Here is a 21,603-nt window from a genome sequence, read left to right on the forward strand (position 1 = left end):
ACCACAAATAAAGCACAAAATCATGGCCATTGTTGAAAAACCTTATAAATAATGCGTTCTGAGGTTGCAGAGCAGCTTTTTCCCCAAAAAAAAATCATATGTTTTGATATTCTGCTATGTAACTGAGTGTAAGATGTAACCCAGACCTTTGGAAGTTAAGCACTAATTTTCATAATTGCCACAGTACATGTCATACTTAGTGCAACTGTTGTACAAAAGGCCTCCAAGGGTTTTAACTTCTGCTCAATCTGCCAGTCTCAATAAAGCATTAATTTCAGCAGGCTGTATGCAGTCAAACACAATTATCGTTTTGATGACAGTTTCTCCACTGAGACTTGAAAAGTCGAGCCAGCATTTAGAGAAATATCTCTATTTCTGTCAGCCGAACCTGTTTAGATAAAGTTGTTGGAAATAAGTTGTTCCTTTAAACATTTAAACAGACTAAGGTGCATTGTTGTGAAATCTCTTTGTAATTAGGAAATGCATTTCATCATTTGAAGTTATTAGATGAGAAATTTCACGTCTTGAAATTCTTATTAGCGTTTACCCAATAAACTTAAAAAGAAAATGTTAATGCCAGTTTATATAGCATTTGAGATTTAGTCCTGGAAGTCACATATCCCAGTGAGCACTCATGTTTAATATGAACTAATTATATATTTCCATCAGTATAACGCACATTCAGAGAAACGGTTATGTTTTCTAACCTTTTGAAGTTTGTCCTAATATCTTTGCATATAACATGTATATATGTTTGACATCATTCTTTTAATACTGGTAATGTCCAACAAGAGATTGCTGTAATTATTTTCTTTCCCATTTCTCCATTTCCATTCTTGTGAAAAGTCGTGGCACAAATTCCTAAGAACAAATATATTCACATTAAATCCATAGGGTAAGGCAAAGATAGGTATGAAAAGACAGATGAATAAAATCCCTGGAATTCCTATAGTAGCTCAGCAAAAATATCTGAAAATGTTTTTGGAAATTAATAATGGAATATAATCTCACAAATAATAAGATACCTGTATACCTGGATGCCAGTGAGTATAAAAGCTACAAGTGCATATTGGCAGAGTTTTCTAATTTAATACTATAGTGTTGGACCTGTTATTTCCAAATGTTGCCACTTGTAAAGTTGTCTGAAGGTCTTCCCACAGATGGCATGAAAGCGATATTGGCTTCTTCTGTGACTGAGAGCATTGCCATTCTCACTTTCACAAGGGACATTCTTTGACTGACAATTCTTCCAACAACCAGCAGTCATTCTTTTGTAAATCCAAGAAATATAACTCAAGAAACTGTTTTGTGTTTTTTATCCTCAAGTGAACATGTTAAAATTCATGGATGTGATTACCATAGTACTGAGATGTTATGTTAATTTAGTGCATAGAGAGTTCATTTATATAAATTAACCAGCAACAAAGAATCTGTTATCTTTACACTATTTGTTTCTATTATTCTAATTATAAGATTAAGATGAATATATTAAGTCCCTTTGTACAAACGGATTGCTGTATATAGGCTATAGAAAAACAGTGATTACATTGAAATACTTTGCATATTTCAAGGACATGAAGAAAATTATACATACACCTTCTTACACTTGGTACCTGACTTTGCTTCTCTGAACCAACGCTTTATCAATTCAGATGTATTCTCCCTTTCGGATCATGGCTGCTTACCCAAAAAAGAAAATTCCAATTATTGCTGCAATGCTCAATTTGATTTCTTGGGATCTTGGTAATACCAGAAACAGAAGTTGGGTTCTTTGGGGGTGTCAGTTCTGAGAATGCAATTATTGCCTCCCAACATGTAGCATTTGTATTTGTGAACATTTAGAAATGATGTTATTTTCAAATAATTCTCTACCACACATTGATAGAAAAAGTTATGCAGCTCATACTGCAACTTGCAAAAAAGAGGCTTCCCATTACTTTCTTCAAAACTGATATATTATATTCATGAATTTCTATAGTGGGATCATTTTTCAAGACTCCGATCGAAAATGAATGGAAACAATGCTCCGTCTGTTTTGGTTAAGGTTAAGTTAATATCGGAATGAACCATGGCTCCTTAAATCCTTTTATACCTACAGAATCAGAGTTTGGTGATATTGGTGTGGTGGGACTTTCTAAAAGGGGACAGTGGTAGGTAGCAGGTAATCTGATGGTGGATCATTCAGCCGGTAAAAGAAGCCATCTGATTTTTACTCAAAATAATCAGAAAAATGTGCATGTCCATTTTGTCAGATTACCATCTACAGTGACAAGGAAGATTATCCTGATGATTTTTTTTATTCTAACAAAAAGTACTTATTTTAGTTATCACACTTCTAGATTTTCAGCTCTTATTCACTTCTATTCATGTGAAGTTTTCTTAATTTTCTGTCATTTTTTACCATTACGAAAAAAACATTTATGCTTGCTGTTGAAGTGCAACAAATTCAGTACAGTTATTGCACATCCATTAAGTACCTGCAGGGATCATACATCCTTCTCAGTATGGAATTTCAGTACCTGCAGGTCTCTCTTGGAGCTTGAATGAGATCATTAGCCTCTGATGGTGGAAATCTCCTCCACCAGCTGAATGTCTGTTTCACTTATCTTGACAATTCCTTAACAGAGAAATAATCTGCTTCATGGACAAATCATGTATCATAAAGTATTTCTCCAGAGGCTGATTTTTTTCAGTAGAAATTGCAAACCAACCATGTTTTGCCCATTTTAAATCATATTTTCAGTTTCATACATCACTGACTCTGTTTCAAAAGGGCATCATTGAAATCCGCTGGACCTCCCAATTCTGTGAAAGGCACACCATAGGTGCAAGCCTGTCTTGTCCCCTTCATGTTACTTGTGCTTCAGTAGCTTTCTCAAATCTCCAGCTTCAGTGAATTGCTGCCAAGAAGCAGATTGTAGATAACAGATAACACCATATTCTATTACGATCCAAATTTTCTCATTTTCTCTCTTATGAAAGAGGAACTTAGGTCAGATTTCCTGAGTTTGTCCTCAATGATGGAGACTTTTACTTTGGCAAATTGTGATTTAAAGACTAAAAGTACAACTGTAAGATACCTCACAATCCTATCATTCAGCTTATTAGCTTGGAAGAAGACAGAATCAAACAGTCAGACTCAAACTACATTGGTAACAGGCCCTTCTGTCCAACAAGTTCATGTAAATCATAAAGCATCCTTGTACCCCAATCTTACACTAATCCCATTTTATTTTCTTTCTATGTTCCTGCTATGTTTGAAAGACCCCGGTTTCCTTGGCTGTGTAAATCTAGGGAGATAACCTCCAGACCCGGCAAGCTCGTGAGACTGAGGCATGCTTGATCCCACCCCAAACCTCGGTTCGTGTGGATGCTGTGTCATTTGCTACCCTGTTACAAATTAATGCCACAAAATAACAATACACGGCATATGATTAAAGGAATTATATTTATGAATCTTAACCAAAGGATTAGTAAAGAATAACAAAAAAGAAAAGGGCTGATTCGAATTAAACAGTCAAATGTGCTCAAGTTGGAGCTCATCTTGAACTTCTGTGTCAGTCGCGTGTTGGGCACTCGATCAACGTCAAAGCACACACCACTTTCTAAATGTCGCTTACAACCCATCTCTCACAAATGGGTCTCCCACCAGATCGTATGCTATGACCGGTTCTGCCCAGCCTCTTTTCCCTTCGTCTCCTCTCAAACAAAAAAAAAATCCCAGGCCCCACCTTATTGTCCCTCACCAAGAAAACCTCCTGCTCATTGGATGGTACACATTCCACATTTTCCCTTACCTTTAACAATAACCCAAATAGGCTGAAAGCAGAACAGCAGCTCTAAATAAAGGGAGATTATTTAAGAAAGATTCTTTAAAAATTTAATTTTATTTGATTTGATTTGATTTTATTATTTTATCTCTCTAAATTAAGAGAGATTATTATCTCTAAATAAATTACAGAACTGCTAAATAAAATGCCTAAAGTATAACAGTAACGATGTTAACCAGGGCATTACACTCTCGCCCCACCACAAATAGTCATGTCCACAGGACTTTGAAATAATTTGCCATCCTGCCATTAACACCGCCGTTTTCAAAGGAATTTCGTGATGTCAGAACCTCCAATCCATTTGGAAATGATAGTGGCATATCTCACTAGGGGGATAGTTGCAACCCTCTGTTTCCCTGGTGCTACATAGTTCAGCCTGTCTGAGGGTCTCCTGACTCTTTGAGACCTCCATCTCCCATCATCTACGTCTTCAGTTTCAGGCACTCCTTGGGATACTTCTGGTCTATACGGCAAGTCCTCCCCTGTCTATCAATCATGTCTTCCTGCAGCTTGGATCCCTCTGCCATTTGGCTGAGCTCAGCTTCATCCCCAGTTACTTTAGAGCCCAGCCCCGCTTCATGGTCCAGCCTGAGCACTGCTCATTCCCCCATTTCACCCATCTCAGCGTGAGAAAGGTTGGGAATCTCTTCCTCAGTTATTGGGGAGTTACGAAAGCCAGCATATTCCACATACCTATTTCCTCATCCTCCGAATCTGTATCCCATTCATGGGTGGGTGCCAGTTTAATCCTTCCTGCTGTTGGTCCTTCAGTCCCACTACATTGTCATTGTCCTCTTAATAGGTGTAAGGCCAAGGTCAAACTCTGGGTCAACACGCACTTCTTGTCCCAGTGGTAGAAGGTGGTTCCAATGCAGAATCTTGACTGGTCTATTTCCATCCTCTGGTTTTGCCCAGAAAATTGGTTTGCTTGACTTCAGACTCTCCACTACACAGGGCGTAGTCACCCAGCAGTCAGCCAACTTATGCTTCCCAGGTAGCTCCAAATTCTTGATGAGGACTTGGTCTCCAGGTATGAGTTGGGAGAACCTAATCTTTTGATCATACCTCATCTTATTTCCTTGACTCTTCTTGGGAGCCGAGACCTCAGCTAATTCATAAGCCTTTTTCAGGTCCCTTCTCATATCAGATACATACTTCAGATAAGTCTCTTTATCAACCTCACTCATGGGTATCTGAACGCTGAACCACATCACAGCATTCAGGCAGGTCAGCGCATCCTCGATTCTTGGGACTCTATGCTGGTTAGGAACTGTACGCCTGTTCAGAGTCCAATAGTCCACACACATCCATACCTTCCCATTCTTTTTCTTGACCACTACTATTGGAGATGCGTAAGGGCTTCTGGACTCAGTAATAATCCCAGCTTCCTTCAACTTCCTCAGATGCTGCCAGTTGCTGTGACCATTCTCTGAGCGGGATGTCCTCTGTCACCCAGCTGTGTGGCAAGTGCTCTTGGAACAACACACACCAAACTTGTCAGTAGAAAAGACATCTTCCAGCATCAACATTTTCTCTATCAAACTCACCTTCCAACCTCCAGGTACCAGGGAGTCTCCAAAGTTGAATGGCTGAATAGTCATCTTTCCTCTTTTCTGAGAGATTTTTTCTCTGGTTTGTCTCGCAGGGACACTAGACATTACTGTCATTGGGAAGAGGAGCGCCATTGGCATCCCCTGCCTGAGGGTGATCTCCTGTGTAGAGTTCTTGACACTCACTGTCATCCTGTTCACCTGTACAACCGAGGGTGTCTGCATTCGGCCCTCACCTGTACCCCAGCAGGTAAGCCTAACTCCTCTTTGGGGACTTTTGGCACATTCACCAAGAGGGCCCCAACCTCAGGCATTCCAGGAAATTTAGAGTTTCTCATCAATTTCACTGCTTCCCCAGGCAGTAATACAACTGTGAACCACACAGTCCCTCGTTTATACTCATCACCCAACCTAGTGCGGCCACACACTTCCTCAAGGCAACTTGGAACACAGAGTGAATGGACAATGTTTTCAGAAAACTCTCTCCAACTTTCTCCTTGCAGGCTCCCACTAGCCTCCTCACAAGTATTCATCCTTATGAGAATTGAAGCTTTATCCCTCTCGACAGCTACTCCCACATTTGTCTCCGAAAACTCCAGCTTCAATGACAAGTAACCATCGTATGGATAGTCATCAGTACGAAGACCTCAGATCTCGAGCGCACTGAGTGGCATCAATGCATCAAATACCAGTTGTAAAACAAATGGTACAGCAGAGTAACCTGAGAGCTAGTGTCAAGTATGGCTCCAGCATCAATACCCTCAATCAGTAGCAATACATTGGAGCTTGGCCCCAATAAGCCTTCAGGAATAGGGCTTTTTTTGTTTTGGGGCATACCTAGATATATTGTAGGAATGTGTTTCCCCCGAGATGCCAGACAGTTCCCTCACTGGGTCTCTCTGCTTAGGTACCTGGGGGCTCACTCTCCAAGGGTATTCCTGTCCTTCACACTCCCACCTGACGTGTCCCTCTTCACCACAGTAATAGCAGATAATACCAGCTACTTCCCTTCTAGCAGGACCCCTAGCAGCCCTGTGAGTAGTCCATCCCCTTAGGGAGTCCGCCTTCCAAACAGCTCTATCGTGCAGGGGGGCTGCAGCCACTGATAATAACCGGGACATCTCAGTCCCAAACTTTGCCACGAGCTCCTTCACTACTACCCGGAGTGGGTTATCAGTGGTCACCTCAGCCAAGGGGTCCATGACCAAGGACTGTACCCTGTGGGAAGAGGCCTCCCACACTTCCGTCGCATTCTCCTCCTCTCTTACTTCTGTCAACAGCTCGACAAACGAGGGAGGGGGACATGTCTTACAAGACATTCGGAGACCCCAAGCAATCAGGTCTGGTGAATGGGCACCTTTCACTACTTGGTCCATTCTTAACTGATTCACCTCAGCCGTGTGAATGGCCCCTCTGTGCTGCAAGCATTTTAGCTGCCTCTCTGTCTGAAAAATGTAGGCAGAAAGCTTCTCCTCCTTCTCCTGAAACATGGTCTGGAATCCCGTCATAAATTCCAATGAGCTTCCCGTTGCACCAAACACCTTTTCTAGTGCTTGCATGTAGGCTGCAGAGGTAGCAAAGGCGTCCTGTGTCTTTACGGATCTTACAACATCAACAGCCTTTCAACCGATCGCTGCCTTTTTTCGTCATCAGGGCACTGCCACTCATCCAGCAACTGTGAGGTCTGCTTTGCCCAAGTCTCGTACACCCCCTCCTCTTTAGGGGTGGGCTTCATTCCTGTGAATAGGCTAAGCCTACGATAGCTGGGACTTTGAACCAGGGCATTTTTCCATTTATTCGCCAGGGAGGTAAGGGCCGCTACCAACTTAGGATGCTCAGCCCTCGCTGGAGGACTTATTAGAACTTCTACATTTGGTCACTCATTCTCCTCGCTCCACAGAAATGAGAGCAACTTGATATGCTCGCCTTCACTCCCCTCCTCGCGGGAAGTATGGACAGCCCACGGACTTCCTCTCCCAGGGCCCCTGTAGTACCAACGAGTTCTACTGACATTACACCCGGTGCTTGTCTGAACTAGAACTAAGTCTTTGCCTGTCATTTTATCAAACGTCCACCCCAGCCTTGCAGAATCCATAAACACATATCGTAATCACTTTACCAAACAATAGTTTAACACAGATTCAAACACACAACCCACTGGATCAATACTCAGAGCAATCACACAGCATCAGACAAAATTGATGCCTCCACAATGAAACACCCCGGTTTACTTGGCTGCGTAGTCTAGGGAAGACAACCTCATGCCCCACCGAACTCATGAGATTGAGGTGTGCTTGATCCCACCCCAACCTCGGTTTGTGTGCATGCTGTGTCATTTGCTACCCTGTTACAAATTAATGACACGGAATAACAGACAGTACACTACATACAATTAAAGGAATTGTATTTATGAATCTTAACTGAAGGGTTAGTGAAGAACAACGAAAAGAAAAGGGATCATTCTAATTAAACAATCAAATGTGCACAAGTTGGAGCTGATCTTGAACTCCTCTGTCACTCATGTACTGGGCCCTCTGTCACCGTGAACACCCACACCACCTCAGAACTTCGCTCACAATCCATCTCCAACAAACAGGTCTCCCACTGTATGCCACAACTGGTTCTCCCCAGCTTCTTCATCTCTTCTCTCTTCATCTCCTGATGAACAAAAGCCCCAAACCCAACTTTAGTGTCCCTCACCCCTTAATTTGAACATCCTAATTGGAAGGTACACATTTCTCCCCATCTCTTATCTTCAACAGTAACCCAAACAAGCTGAAAACAAATTACTCTTACAGAACTGCCAAAATGAAATACATACATACAACATAAATAAATAAATAAATAAATAAATACATACATACATACATACATACATACATACATACATACATACATACATACATACATACAAGATAGGCCAAAGCCAGCATGATTTCCTGAAAGGAAAATCCTGGCTGACAAACCTACTGCAGTTCTTTGAGGAAATTACAAGCAGGGTAGACAAAGGCGATGCAATAGATGTGATATACTTAGATTTTCAGAAGGCCTTTGACAAGGTGCCTCACATGAAGCTGCTTAGCAAGATAAGAACCCATGGAATTACAGGGAAATTACTAGCATGGGTGGAGCATTGGCTGATCGACAGAAAACAGAGAGTGGGAATAAAGGGATCCTACTCTGACTGGCTGCCAGTTACCAGTGGAGTTCCAGAGGGATCGGTGTTGGGACCATTGCTTTTTACGATGAATGTCAATGATCTAAGCTATGGTATTAATGGATTTGTGGCTAAGTTTGCTGATGATATAAAGATAGGTGGAGGAGTGGGCAATGTTGAGGAAACAGAGAGCCTGCAGAAAGACTTAGATGGTTTAGGGGCATGAGCAAAGAATTGGCAAATGAAATACAATTTGGAAAGTGTATGGTCATACACTTCGGTGGAAGAAGTAAACGGGCAGACAATTATTTAGGTGGGGACAGCATTCAAAATGCAGAGATGCAAAGGGGCTTGGGAGTCCTTGTGCAAGATACCCTAAAGGTTAACTTCCAGGTTGAGTTGGTTGTGAAGAAGGCGAATGCAATGTTGGCATTCATTTCTAGAGGTATAGAATATAAGATATGACGAGAATACACATAAATTAAGATGTTTGCTGGCCTGGGCTAGCACAAGTGGCATCAGCAGTTGGTCTGCCACCTGTCCTCAGGGGAGGGAGAGATAAGGAACACAATGAGCAGCATTTGGAGATGTTAATGAAGGAGCCATCAGTCTGGGTATTGTCAAGATCGGCTCCCCCTTTGAAACCTGAACTGTTTGAAGTGATGGACAGGCGATCTAGAGATGTGTAATGAAGGGACAGGAGAGAGAGCTGTCTAGAGCGGCTCCCCCTTTGAACCCTGAACAGTTTGAAGTGATGGACAGGCGATACCCCAGCAGGGGGATAAAAAGGGACAGGTTTGCTAAGGCAGGACACACACGACACCCCGAGGTTAACGAGACCCTGGAAGCGGTGCGCCTCTCACAAGTCGGTGGGAAGCTCTTGGACAGCTGATCGGGGGATCAGCCTTAAACGCACAGGGTGGAAAGGTACGATCAGCGGGAACCCGGTGTGTGTCCGCCCTTGCTTGGGTGCCGGGTTCACTGCAGAGGATCGACCGCATCTGGAGGAGGGGGTCACAGTCGGTGACCTCAGGTGACATCACAAAGGACTCGCCCGAAAGCTGCTTGTAAGCAATATCGCAGGTCTCTGAGTGGAAGCCGTTCTGAATGATCAGTCGTTCTCATTCTCTCTCTCCCTCCCCCCACGTTGTCCATCGCCATGACAACGATTACTGTGAACTGAACTAAATTGAACTGAACTTTGTGTCACTTTGAAATTGGTCATTTACCCCTAGACAACGATAGAGCTTGATTGATCCTGTTATCTTAATTCTGTGCACATGTGTGTTTATCATTGCTGAACTGTTGCATTTATTATCCTTTCGATTACTGTGTTGCTTGTTTCTTTAATAAAACTTTCTTAGTTCTAGTAATCCAGACTCCAACTGAGTGATCCACTTCTGCTGGTTTGGCAACCCAGTTACGGGGTACGTAACAAAGAGCAGGGATGTGATGTTGAGACTCTGTAAGGTACTTGTGAGATCACACTTGGAGTATTATGTGCAGTTTTGGGCTCCTTACTTTAGAAAGGATATACTGATGTTGGAGAGTGTTCAGAGAAGATTCACGAGAATGATTCCAGGAATGAAAGAGTTAACATATAACCATATAGCCATATAACAATTACAGCACAGAAACAGGCCATCTCGGCCCTTCTAGTCTGTGCCAAACTCTTACTCTCACCTAGTCCCACCGACCCGCACTCAGCCCATAACCCTCCATTCCTTTCCTGTCCATATATCCATCCAATTTAACTTTAAACGACAACATCGAACCTGCCTCAACCACTTCTGCTGGAAGCTTGTTCCACACAGCTACCACCCTCTGAGTAAAGAAGTTCCCTCTCATGTTACCCCTAAACTTTTGCCCTTTAACTCTCAACTCATGTCCTCTTGTTTGAATCTCCCCCATTCTCAATGGAAAAAGCCTACCCATGTCAACTCTATCAATCCCCCTCATAATTTTAAACATCTCTGTCAAGTCCCCCCTCAACCTTCTATGCTCCAAAGAATAAAGACCTAACTTGTTCAACCTTTCTCTGTAACTTAGGAGATGAAACCCAGGCAACATTTTAGTAAACCTCCTCTGTACTCTCTCAGTTTTATTGACATCTTTCCTATAATTTGGTGACCAGAACTGTATACAATGCTCCAAATTTGGCCTTACCAATGCCTTATACAATTTCAACATTACATCCCAACTCCTATACTCAATGCTCTGAATAATAAAGGCCAGCATACCAAAAGCTTTCTTCACCACCCTATCCACATGAGATTCCACCTTCAAGGAACTATGCACCATTATTCCTAGATCCCTCTGTTCTACAGCATTCTTCAATGCCCTACCATTTACCATGTATGTCCTATTTTGTTTAGTCCTACCAAAATGTAGCACCTCACATTTTTCAGCATTAAACTCCATCTGCCATCTTTCAGCCCACTCTTCTTACTGGCTTATATCTCTCTGCAAGCTTTGAGAACCTACTTCATTATCCACAACTCTACCTATCTTAGTATCATCTGCATACTTACTAATCCAATTTACCACCCCATCATCCAGATCATTAATATATATGACAAACAACATTGGACCCAGTACAGATCCCTGAGGCACACCGCTACACACCCCCCCTCCAATCTGACACACAGTTATCCACCACTGCTCTCTGGCATCTCCCATCCAGCCACTGCTGAATCCATTTTACTACTTCGATACTAATGCCTAACCATTGAACCTTCCTAACTAACCTTCCATGTGGAACTTTGTCAAAGGCCTTGCCGAAGTCTATATAGACAACATCCACCACTTTACCCTCCTCAACTTTCTTAGTAACCTCATCAGAAAATTCAATAAGATTTGTCAAACATGACCTTCCACACACAAATTCATGTTGACTGTTCCTAATCAGACCCTGTCTATCCCGATAATTATATATACCATCTCTAAGAATACTTTCCATCAATTTACCCCCCACCGACGTCAAACTCACAGGCCAATAATTGATAGGATTACTCTTAGAACTCCTTTTAAACAATAGAACCACATGAGTAATACGCAAATCCTCCGGCACCATCCCCGTTTCTAATGACATTTGAAATATTTCTGTCAGTGCCCCTGTTATTTCCACACTAACTTCCCTCAAGGTCCTAGGGAATATCTTGTCTGGACCCAGAGACTTATCCACTTTTATATTCCTTAAAAGTGCCAGTACTTCCTCTTTTTTAATCGTCATACTTTCCATTCTTGTTTCCTTTACCTTACACAATTCAATATCCTTCCCCTTAGTGAATACCGAAGAAAAGAAATTGTTCAAAATCTCCCCCATCTCTTTTGGTTCAGCACATTGCCATCCACTCTGATTCTCGAAGGGACCAATTTTATCCCTCACTCTCCTTTTCCTATTAACATAACTGTAGAAACCCTTTGGATTTATTTTCACCTTACTTGCTAAAGCAGCCTCGTATCTTCTTTTAGATTTTCTAATTTCTTTCTTAAGATTCTTTTTACATTCTTTATATTCCTCAAGCACCTCATTAACTCCAAGCTGCCTATATTTATTGAAGATCCTTCTCTTTTTCTGAACCAAGTTTCCAATATCCCTTGAAAACCATGGCTCTCTCAAACTTTTAACCTTTCCTTTCAACCTAACAGGAACATAAAGATCCTGCACCCTCAAAATTTCACCTTTAAGTGACCTCCATTTCTCTATTACATCCTTCCCATAAAACAAATTGTCCCAATCCACTCCTTCTAAATCCTTTCGCATCTCCTCAAAGTTAGCCTTTCTCCAATCAAAAATCTCAACCCTGTGTCCAGTCCTATCCTTCTCCATAATTATATTGAAACTAATGGTATTGTGATAACTGGACCCGAAGTGCTCCCCAACACATACCTCCGTCACCTGCCCTATCTCATTCCCTAACAGGAGATCCAACACTGCCCCTTCTCCAGTTGGTACCTCTATGTATTGCTCCGAAAAACTATCTTGCACACATTTGACAAACTCCAAACTATCCAGCCTTTTTACAGAATGGGCTTCCCAGTCTATATGTGGAAAATTAAAATCTCCCACAATCACAACCTTGTGTTTACTACAAATATCTGCTATGTCCTTACAAATTTGCTCCTCCAGTTCTCCATCCCCATTAGGTGGTCTATAATACACTCCTGTAAGCGTCACAATACCTTTCCTATTCCTTAATTCCACCCAAATAACCTCCCTAGACGAGTCCACTAATCTATCCTGCCAGAGCAACGCTGTTATATGTTCTCTGACAAGCAATGCAACACCTGCACCTCTTGCCCATCCTATTCTATCACACCTGAAGCAATGAAATCCTGGAATATTTAGTTGCCAATCACACCTCTCCTGCAACCACATTTCAGTAATAGCTACAATATCATATTTCCAGGTATCAATCCATGCTCTAAGCTCATGCACCTTTCTTACAATGCTCCTAGCATTAAAATAGATGCATTTAAGGAACTCTTCACCTCCCACTCTCTGTCTATCCTTAATGGAGCAAACAACTTTGTTATTTTTTTTCTTCCTTGTCCCCTACATCTTTGGTCTGAGCGTTTCTGTCCCCTGCCTATCCTCCCTCACACACTGTCTACCTGCTTTCTCTATTTCTGAACTAACCTCCTCTCTGCTAGTCTCTTTAATTTGATTCCCTCCCCCCAACCCTTCTAGTTTAAAGTCACCTCAGTAGCCCTCGCAAATCTCCCCACCAGGATATTAGTCCCCCTAGGATTCAAGTGTAACCCGTCCTTTTTGTACAGGTCATGCCTGCACCAAAAGAGAGTACTCCTGTACCCGGTCCAAGAGATCTTGAAGTGGAAGAGAGAGGAGCCAGAGGTCGTGGTACATATAGGTACCAATGACATAGGCAGGAAAAGGGGAGAGGTCCTGAAAGAAGAATATAGGGTGTTAGGAAGGGAGTTGAGAAAAAAGACCGCAAAGGTAGAAATCTCGGGATTACTACCTGTACAATGCGACAGTGAGAGTAGGAATGGAATGAGGTGGAGGATAGAGGTCCCAATGATCCAAAAACTTGAATCCCTGCTCCCTGCTCCAATCCCTCAGCCACACATTTATCCTCCACCTGAAAGCCGGAGACTATAAACTACCGGTTCAGCTGAGTGTTAATTGCCTCTAATCACCAAAGTCGAGGGACACGGGAAAACAGGGAATCAACGGTCCGGATTGTAACATAAACAAGCTAAATTTAAAGGGACCCCGATCCGGACCATGACAGTAAGATCCTTCTCTTCTCTGTCTTTTACTAAACTCATTTTTGCATGAAATGTTCCTTTGATTTCTTTATTCTTCTTGAATAGATCTCTTGTTTTTTCAATTCTGTTGGCTTCTTCAGCTTCTTTGCATCGCTCCTTTAAGTAAGTTTTCTTATCTTTCCTTGCTGTCTTCTTGAACTTTCTGTTCAGTTGGAGGTATTTGTTCCTATCTCCATTGGCCTTCACTTCTCTTCACTGCTCACCCACTTGTACAGCCTCTGCAGAAAGCCATTTTGCTTTCCTGGTCTTCTTTTGGTTTGCAATATTTTTTGTTGCCACCTCTCATATAATGCTCCTTACTTCTATCCATAGTTCTTTCGGCTTTCTCTCTACCGGGTTTAATTTATTGAATCTGTTCTTCACCTCCATGGCATATTCTTTAGGGATCTGGGATTGCAGGTCTGTAATTCATTGAAAGTGGCGACATAGGTAGATAAAGTCGTAAAGAATGCTTTTGGAAAATTGGCCTTCATAAATCAAAGTACTGAGTACAGGAGATGGAGTGATAAAGCACTTTGTTAGCCTTGATGGTGAAACATAGAAACATAGAAAACCTACAGCACAACACAGGCCCTTCGGCCCACAATGCTGTGCTGAACACCTACATATTTCGGAAATTACCTAGGGTTACCCATATCCCTCTATTTTTCTAAGCTCCATGTACCTATCCAGGAGTCTCTTAAAAGACCCTATCGTATCCGTCTCCACAACCGTCACCGGCAGACCATTTCATGCACTCACCACTCTCTGTGTAAAAAAACCTACCCCTGACATCTCCTCTGTACCTACTTCCAAGCACCTTAAAACTATGCCCTCTCGTGTTAGCCATTACAGCCCTGGGAAAAAGCCTCTGACTATCCACATGATCAATGCCTCTCATCATCTTGTACACCTCTATCAGGTGACCTCTCATGTTTTGCTGCTCCACGGAGAAAAGGCTGACTTCACTCAACCTATTCTCATAAGGCATGCTGCCCAATCCAGGCAACATCATTGTAAATCTCCTCTGCACTCTTTCTATAGTCTCCACATCTTTTCTGTAGTGAGGTGCCAGCACTGAGCACAACTGTCCAAGTGGTGTCTGACCAGGATCCTATATAGCTGTAAAAGCTTTGATAGCTGAGAAAAGATTTTGGACTCTTTTTCCATCTCCATCTGAACTTAGGCCTCAGCTAAATCCACTTTGCAAAAGTGTTTCCCTCCAGAAACGTTTACAAAGATATCTTCTATCCTGGGCGCAGAGGGAATTGTTCTACTTTCAGTGCTGGCTACTGGGACCACTGGCACTGCCCATAAGCTCCACTCAGCCTTGGAAATAATTCCTTCAGCCTCCATGCCATCCAGCTCACTGGATACTTTATTACAGATGATATAAAACCTGAGCGTGGCATTTTCATTTAACATTATTCTACTCTTAATATATTTGAGTTTTCCAATGCATTTGTAAACACTACACCTTTCATAATTTGCTTTCAGTTGACTCCATTACAGGAGATGTGGCATATGCAAATAGTGATTGCCTCTCCAATCAAATTGTAGTTGTTTTAGTTAACCGAGCCCCCAACATACTGGAGCTCATGTTTTTGCCACATACAAGCCCAATGTAGCTTGTTGGTTGTTGTATTTCACTGTTACAAATGTCATTTCCACAGGAATTGTATTTTCTCCAGTGTAAGTTCTTAGTTGGATATCTGCAGACCTCAGTTCAGTATCTTTGAGAAATGGTTCAAACTCATTTCGTGCAACAACTGAAACAGCTGGGCCAGTGTCTAATTCCATTTTAGTTAATAAGCCGCTCTCTTCTGGTGGAAGCCATATTGATGGTCTTTTGTTAGTTTTCACACATGTAAATATCAAGGCTACCCAGTCTTGTGTCATTATTTCTCCTGGTGACAAGACAACCTACAGTGGAGAGGTTAACACCCTGACATGGTGGTGCCAAGAGAACAGCCTCTCCCTCAATGTCCAGAAAACAAAAGAATTGATCATGGATTTTAGGAGGAATGGAGACAGGCTCACTCTGATCAGCATCAATGGGCCTGCCATTGAGAGGGTGAGTAGTTTCAGGTACCTCAGTATACACATCATTGAAGATCTCACCTGGACTGTACAAACCAGCTGTGTGGCAAAAAAAAAGCACAACAGCATTGCTTCCACCTCAAGTGACTGAAGAAATTCAGCATGAGTGCCCAAATCCTCAAGACCTTCTACAAGGACACCATTGAGAGTGTCCTGGCTGGCTGTATCACCACCTGGTACGGGAACTGCACCAACCTTGTTCGCTGGGCATGGCAGAGAGTGATACAGAAGGCCCAGAGCATCAGTGGATGTGAACTTCCCTCCATTGAGGACATTTACAGCAGTAGGTGCGTAAAGAAGGCCTGAAAGCTCATTGAGGACACCAGTCACCCCAACTATTAACTGTTTCAACTGCTTCTATCTGGCAAACAGTACTACAGCATTAACACCAGGACCAATAGGCTATGAGACAGCTTCTTTCTACAAGCCATTAGACTTATAAATTCATATCTGTACATTGCAATAAGAGTCATTACACGAAGATTTTTACTCCTTCGTGTTGTGGGATGGATGTAGGATTTAAATAAATTCAGTTCAAATTCTATTCAATTAAATTTTCATCTTTATCAGAATTTTCATCAACAGCATCTAGATTAGTATCTTTTTTGAAACTGCAACTTGAATTTTTAGCCTTTTCTCTTCTCTGTGCAATCCATTTATTTTTGACTGGCCAACATGCTCTGTGTATGCGTCCTTCTTCATTGTATTTTCTTTAAGTTTTGCCTCTAAACATGCATTGGTCTGGTTTATGTGAGCTCCTGTCACAATGGTAACATAATTTGTTCAGCCAGGCAAGTTTTTGTGTAGACATTGCAATTTTTTTCACGCTCACTTTTTGTTCATGCCTGACTGCAACTCAATTACATCTCTGGCTGTTGTTTCTATTGATACAGGAAATTCAACGGCTCTTTTAAATGTGAGTTGTGGTTCAGATAGGGGCTGGTTTAAAATGTTTTCTTAACATTTTCCACAAACTAAATGATTTGTCAGTGCATTATGAGGTCTATCACTGAACTGATAATGCTCAGGCAATTTCTTCAATTAACTCCCCTTCCTTTTGATTCCATTTCTGAAACCAAAATTGTTCTGTAATCTACAATGGTTTTGTTTGTAACTGTTCCTGCATTACGTTCACAATTTTAGCAAGCTCAATTTTGCTTATTTGGTTGGAGCAGTCAGTCTTCTGAACAAACTGTATTCTTTTGTACCTATTACGTTCATTTTCCATCGGCTATTTCATTTGCTTCAAAATACTGCTCATTTTTTTTCTGTGTACATCAACTGTTAGCTGTTGTGCAATTGAACACATCAATCTTTCTAATGTAGCAGGGCATTTCTACTTATTTTATTATTCTTATCACCCAGTACTCATTGTTTATGAACCTGTGAATTTTGTCCGTTTTCTGCTATTTGTTAACTCCACTGTCTTTCGCCCCTTCTGAAGAAACACGTCCTAAGGTTGTTTTTTAACTGAAATGTCTCACTGCACATCAACAATTAGCTGGTCACCTCAAAACTCGTTTTAAAATTTCCTCATCTCTGTTGCTATGCTTAGTAATTCCAGTAACTAATCAAAACAAAAACACAGGAGCCTGGAAACAAGTCTACTTAGTTTTACTTTCCTCTTTTTTTAGTGAGATGTGGTGGCCATAATGACATATGCCATTCACATTTTTTTTACATATAGCTCAGAATGAATTATATAAACAAAAAGGTTTCAAAGGGTTCAAAGGTATATTTAATGTCAGAGAAATATATACAATATACATGCAGAAATGCATTTTCTTCATAACCATCCACAAAAACAGAGAAGTGTCCCAAAGAATGAACGACAGTTAAATGTTAGAACCCCAAGGTGCCTCCCACAGCTCCCCTCCCCCCACCAGCAAAAAAAATCATCGCCACCCACCACTGAGCACTCAAGCGTGAACAAGGCAGCAGATAACCCAAAGACAACATTGTTCACCCGGCATTTGACATACCACAGGCTATCTATCTCTCCCTAATAAGGGAGAACGAGATGTCTGCATTTCATGGAGAGCGGAGAGACATAACAAACAACTTACTGGTTTACGATGTTCAAAGTCTTTTTTTGAGCTCTGTGCCCAAAGACCTTGAGTCTCTGGGCACATAGCCATAGATCTTCCATCTCCCCCAACGACACATGGGTCTCCTGCCGTGACACCAACCTTCGATCCACCCGCCTCCGGAGCCTGGAGATCCTAGGCCTCCAAAGTTGAGCCACACTCTTAGGCTGAGCCCTTGGCGTGTCGAGCAACGGCCAGTTATGAAACCCAGAGAGCAGGTCCCATTCCTGCAAAGAACCATAGTCAGCATGTAACTCCTGGTCAGGGTCTTCAAAAGAACCCTGAAAGGGTTATAGAGATATTAAAGATAGAAATGGAGCTGTTTCTGAAGATGCAAGCAAAGCAGTCACCTCGCTCAGCCCTCTTAAGATTGCTTAGTTAACCAATATATTTGCAATATAACTGAAATATTAATGAAATATTAAATGCACAATTCCAATCAACTCTGCCCAATTTCCTCCACTCATTTACATGCTAGGAGCAACTTACAATGGGCAATTAAAGTATTTACCCCATATTTTTGAGCTAAGGGAGGAAACCAGCACACTCTCATGGTCACAGTGAGACACTACACAGACAGCATCTGAAGGTAGGTATTGAATACAAGTCCTTGGAGCTCTAAGTCAATGAAAATATTTTCATTAGTTACTCATAATGCCTACAGAATTGGGTCACTGCATCTAACTGTGGAAAAACCCCTACACATGACTTGTGGCAAATATTGCACAGATGACGGTGTCAAGTATCAATCAAATTATGTTCATGCATGCAGATAAGCACCTTATGATTAATTTAATTGTTACCCTGGATAACTAGATAAAAATACAATTCAAATGTTTGAATTTTAATTCTAAGAAGGATGTTGTTTCAGGGGTGATTTGCCTTAAAGTAGTTTTGGTGTTATCATTGTCATCGCTTGTCCAACTGGAGAGTTATGTCTTGTTGGAGCTAAAGTAAGAAATATAATTTGATTTCATATTTACCAAGCATTCCTTTACAGAATACAATATCATGCTTAATATTTCTCTCGTTAAATTTACATTTTCTTGTTACTAATCTGTTTTCATATACTAAATAATTAACGTGGATTGATTAGAAACCATATTACATGCACAATTCTGAGATAACTCAACTTTTTCTGCATCTGTTTCTCAATCATAACCTCCATTCATGAATTTCAAGGCTCCATTTCATCTTTGAGTAAATTATTCAACATGCTTGATCATCTAACTTCTTATTTCCAAATACTGAAATATCAGTCACCTAGAATAAGCTGCAAAGAATCATTCAAATTCCAAGGACCCAGAATGCATATGGTAAAGATCAAAGCATCCATGAGTTTCTAGGTTTTGAACTTTAGTTTCAATTTTAAAGGCATAGTGTACGGTTCACTGTTGTGAATTGTTCATTTTCCATCTTCCAAGTTGACAATCTTCTTGAGACCTCCATTTTCAAGAAGCAATTAATTTTGTTTAATGGCATTTATCCATAAATACCAATAGGTCAAAATGCCTTTGCAGCCTCTTGCAATTGACCTGAAATTTGGAAGTGGATAAAACATTAAAGATCTGATGATGCAGACTCACATTAAAAGCTTCAACTCCCTGGCTATTTTCTTGAATGCCTCAGAGCAGTGTTTCTTCATGTGAATAATGTTCCTTATTTCATTACCATGTTTTTAAAGGTTATCACAATTGAGTAGTCTTCACGAGACTTAATCCACTTGGGTGGTATTGGTCTCAGACTCAGAGAGGAGCATCTACATAGGTTTCAGGAAAATTAAATGAATGATGCTGGCTCACCTACAACTCCATGGAAGATAATAAAAGTAGCTTGTAAATTATATGGATTAGAGCAGTTCTCAACATATAGAGACTATGGAGAGTTTCCTGGAGATGTTGGAACATCAACATTTCGTGAAGTCCAGAATCACTGTATACTCTGTTCATGGAGTGGACAGAGATTTGTTAACTTTATTTCAGGTGCTAGCAGATCTCTGTATTTTCCATGAACTGGATATAATGCCTGCCAAAGACTTGTTTTCCCTGCTTTGGGAGCATTCCAGAGAACCTTATAGTACTACATGTAAGTCTTTCTACTTGGCATTGCACCAGTTCATCAGACAGGTAACAGATGGCATGTTTATGAGAGTTAGTGTGTGTATCATGGTACCAGGTCTTCTGCTGAGCCCAGCTGGGCTCAACAGTCACTTAGCTTTGCTATACTGCTCTTTTTTTTTTTTGCTGAGGGCATGTCTTTCTCTAGAAATGTGGCTCCTAGGTCCTTGTAGAGACAGAAGATATTTTGGCACATGAATGGTTTTCACAGCTAGTGGACTCCCTTCTCAATCTCATTAGCCGCTGCTTAATTTAAATATTTGGACAAATGTTTGGCGTTTGCAAGTATTTAAGTCTGTTTTGTTTGTGAGAAAATTCTAAACAGTGAAAAGAGCAATATTATTACAAGCATTAAAATAATCAAAGCACTAAAATAAACATAAATAAATGCATACAGAACAAATACGTTTTAAAAATTCAATTAAATAAAGTATAAAGCATTACCTACTTTGTTATGAGCAGTGGTTCTTCTCTTTGACTTCAATAAGGCTTTTGTAGTGAATCAATTTCAAAATTCAATTTTCTTAGCCCACAACTGGACTGATTGTGAAGCCCACCAACACATTTTAGATGCTCTAGAACTAGCATTTAGCTGCACTTGAAGGCCAGATATCAGTAGGAGTTTTGAAAGTCCCAAGTTTCAAGCCAGCAGGTGCAAATAAATGGGTTGGAGCAAATATGTGGAAGGATATGGCTACAGTTACCAATCATGATATCGACCAGAATGAAGTTTTGTTTTGATTTGGTGGTCTGACTGGATCCTAAGAGGTAACAGATAAAACATTGTTCCAACATGACACTTAAGTCATCTCCAAACTATTTGTCAATACAAAAAAGTGTTCAGCAAACTCTATCCGTTAAAATGAAACTTGTCTGCAACCATATAAGATGATTTCCAGTTATGCACGAGAGTGCATGATTCCTGAGACTTTCCAGCTCTAGGGAGGTCATTTAACTTTTTGCAACATTTAACCCAGGAACAGAGCAGCTACATTCCTGCTGTTGATTCAGTCGCCACCTCCAGCTAAGGGTTTTATTACAGGCTATTGACCTTTTGGTAGGGAAAAGATGATCTGCCTCAATGCCTTTACTTCTACAGTGAGACATCACTGAGGGAGGGGACAGGTCTGGCATATAAGAAATATATTTCCATCATTACACGGAAAGAGTAGACTACTAAAGAAGTAATCAGATTTTCTGCTTCTAGTAGTTAATATTTCCATATATTGACTCTTTTTGATGGGTACCTATCCAGCACTTGCCAGTAAAGCACATGGAATTTAAATTTCAAATTTGCCCAAGTATCTAACCAGTAAATAAACACTATATTACTAAAACACATTTCACTAAAACAAGTTAGCTCACAGGATGAAACAAGTCATTTCTGCTTAGAATCAGAGATCAATAATTTTAATGCTTACGGTGGACACAATGTTTATGAAGATAAGAAAGTAAAATATATGACCGACTCTGCTCTGTCATTTCATC

The sequence above is a fragment of the Mobula birostris genome, chromosome 10, assembly GCF_030028105.1.
Source record: "Mobula birostris isolate sMobBir1 chromosome 10, sMobBir1.hap1, whole genome shotgun sequence".
NCBI lineage: Eukaryota > Metazoa > Chordata > Chondrichthyes > Myliobatiformes > Myliobatidae > Mobula > Mobula birostris.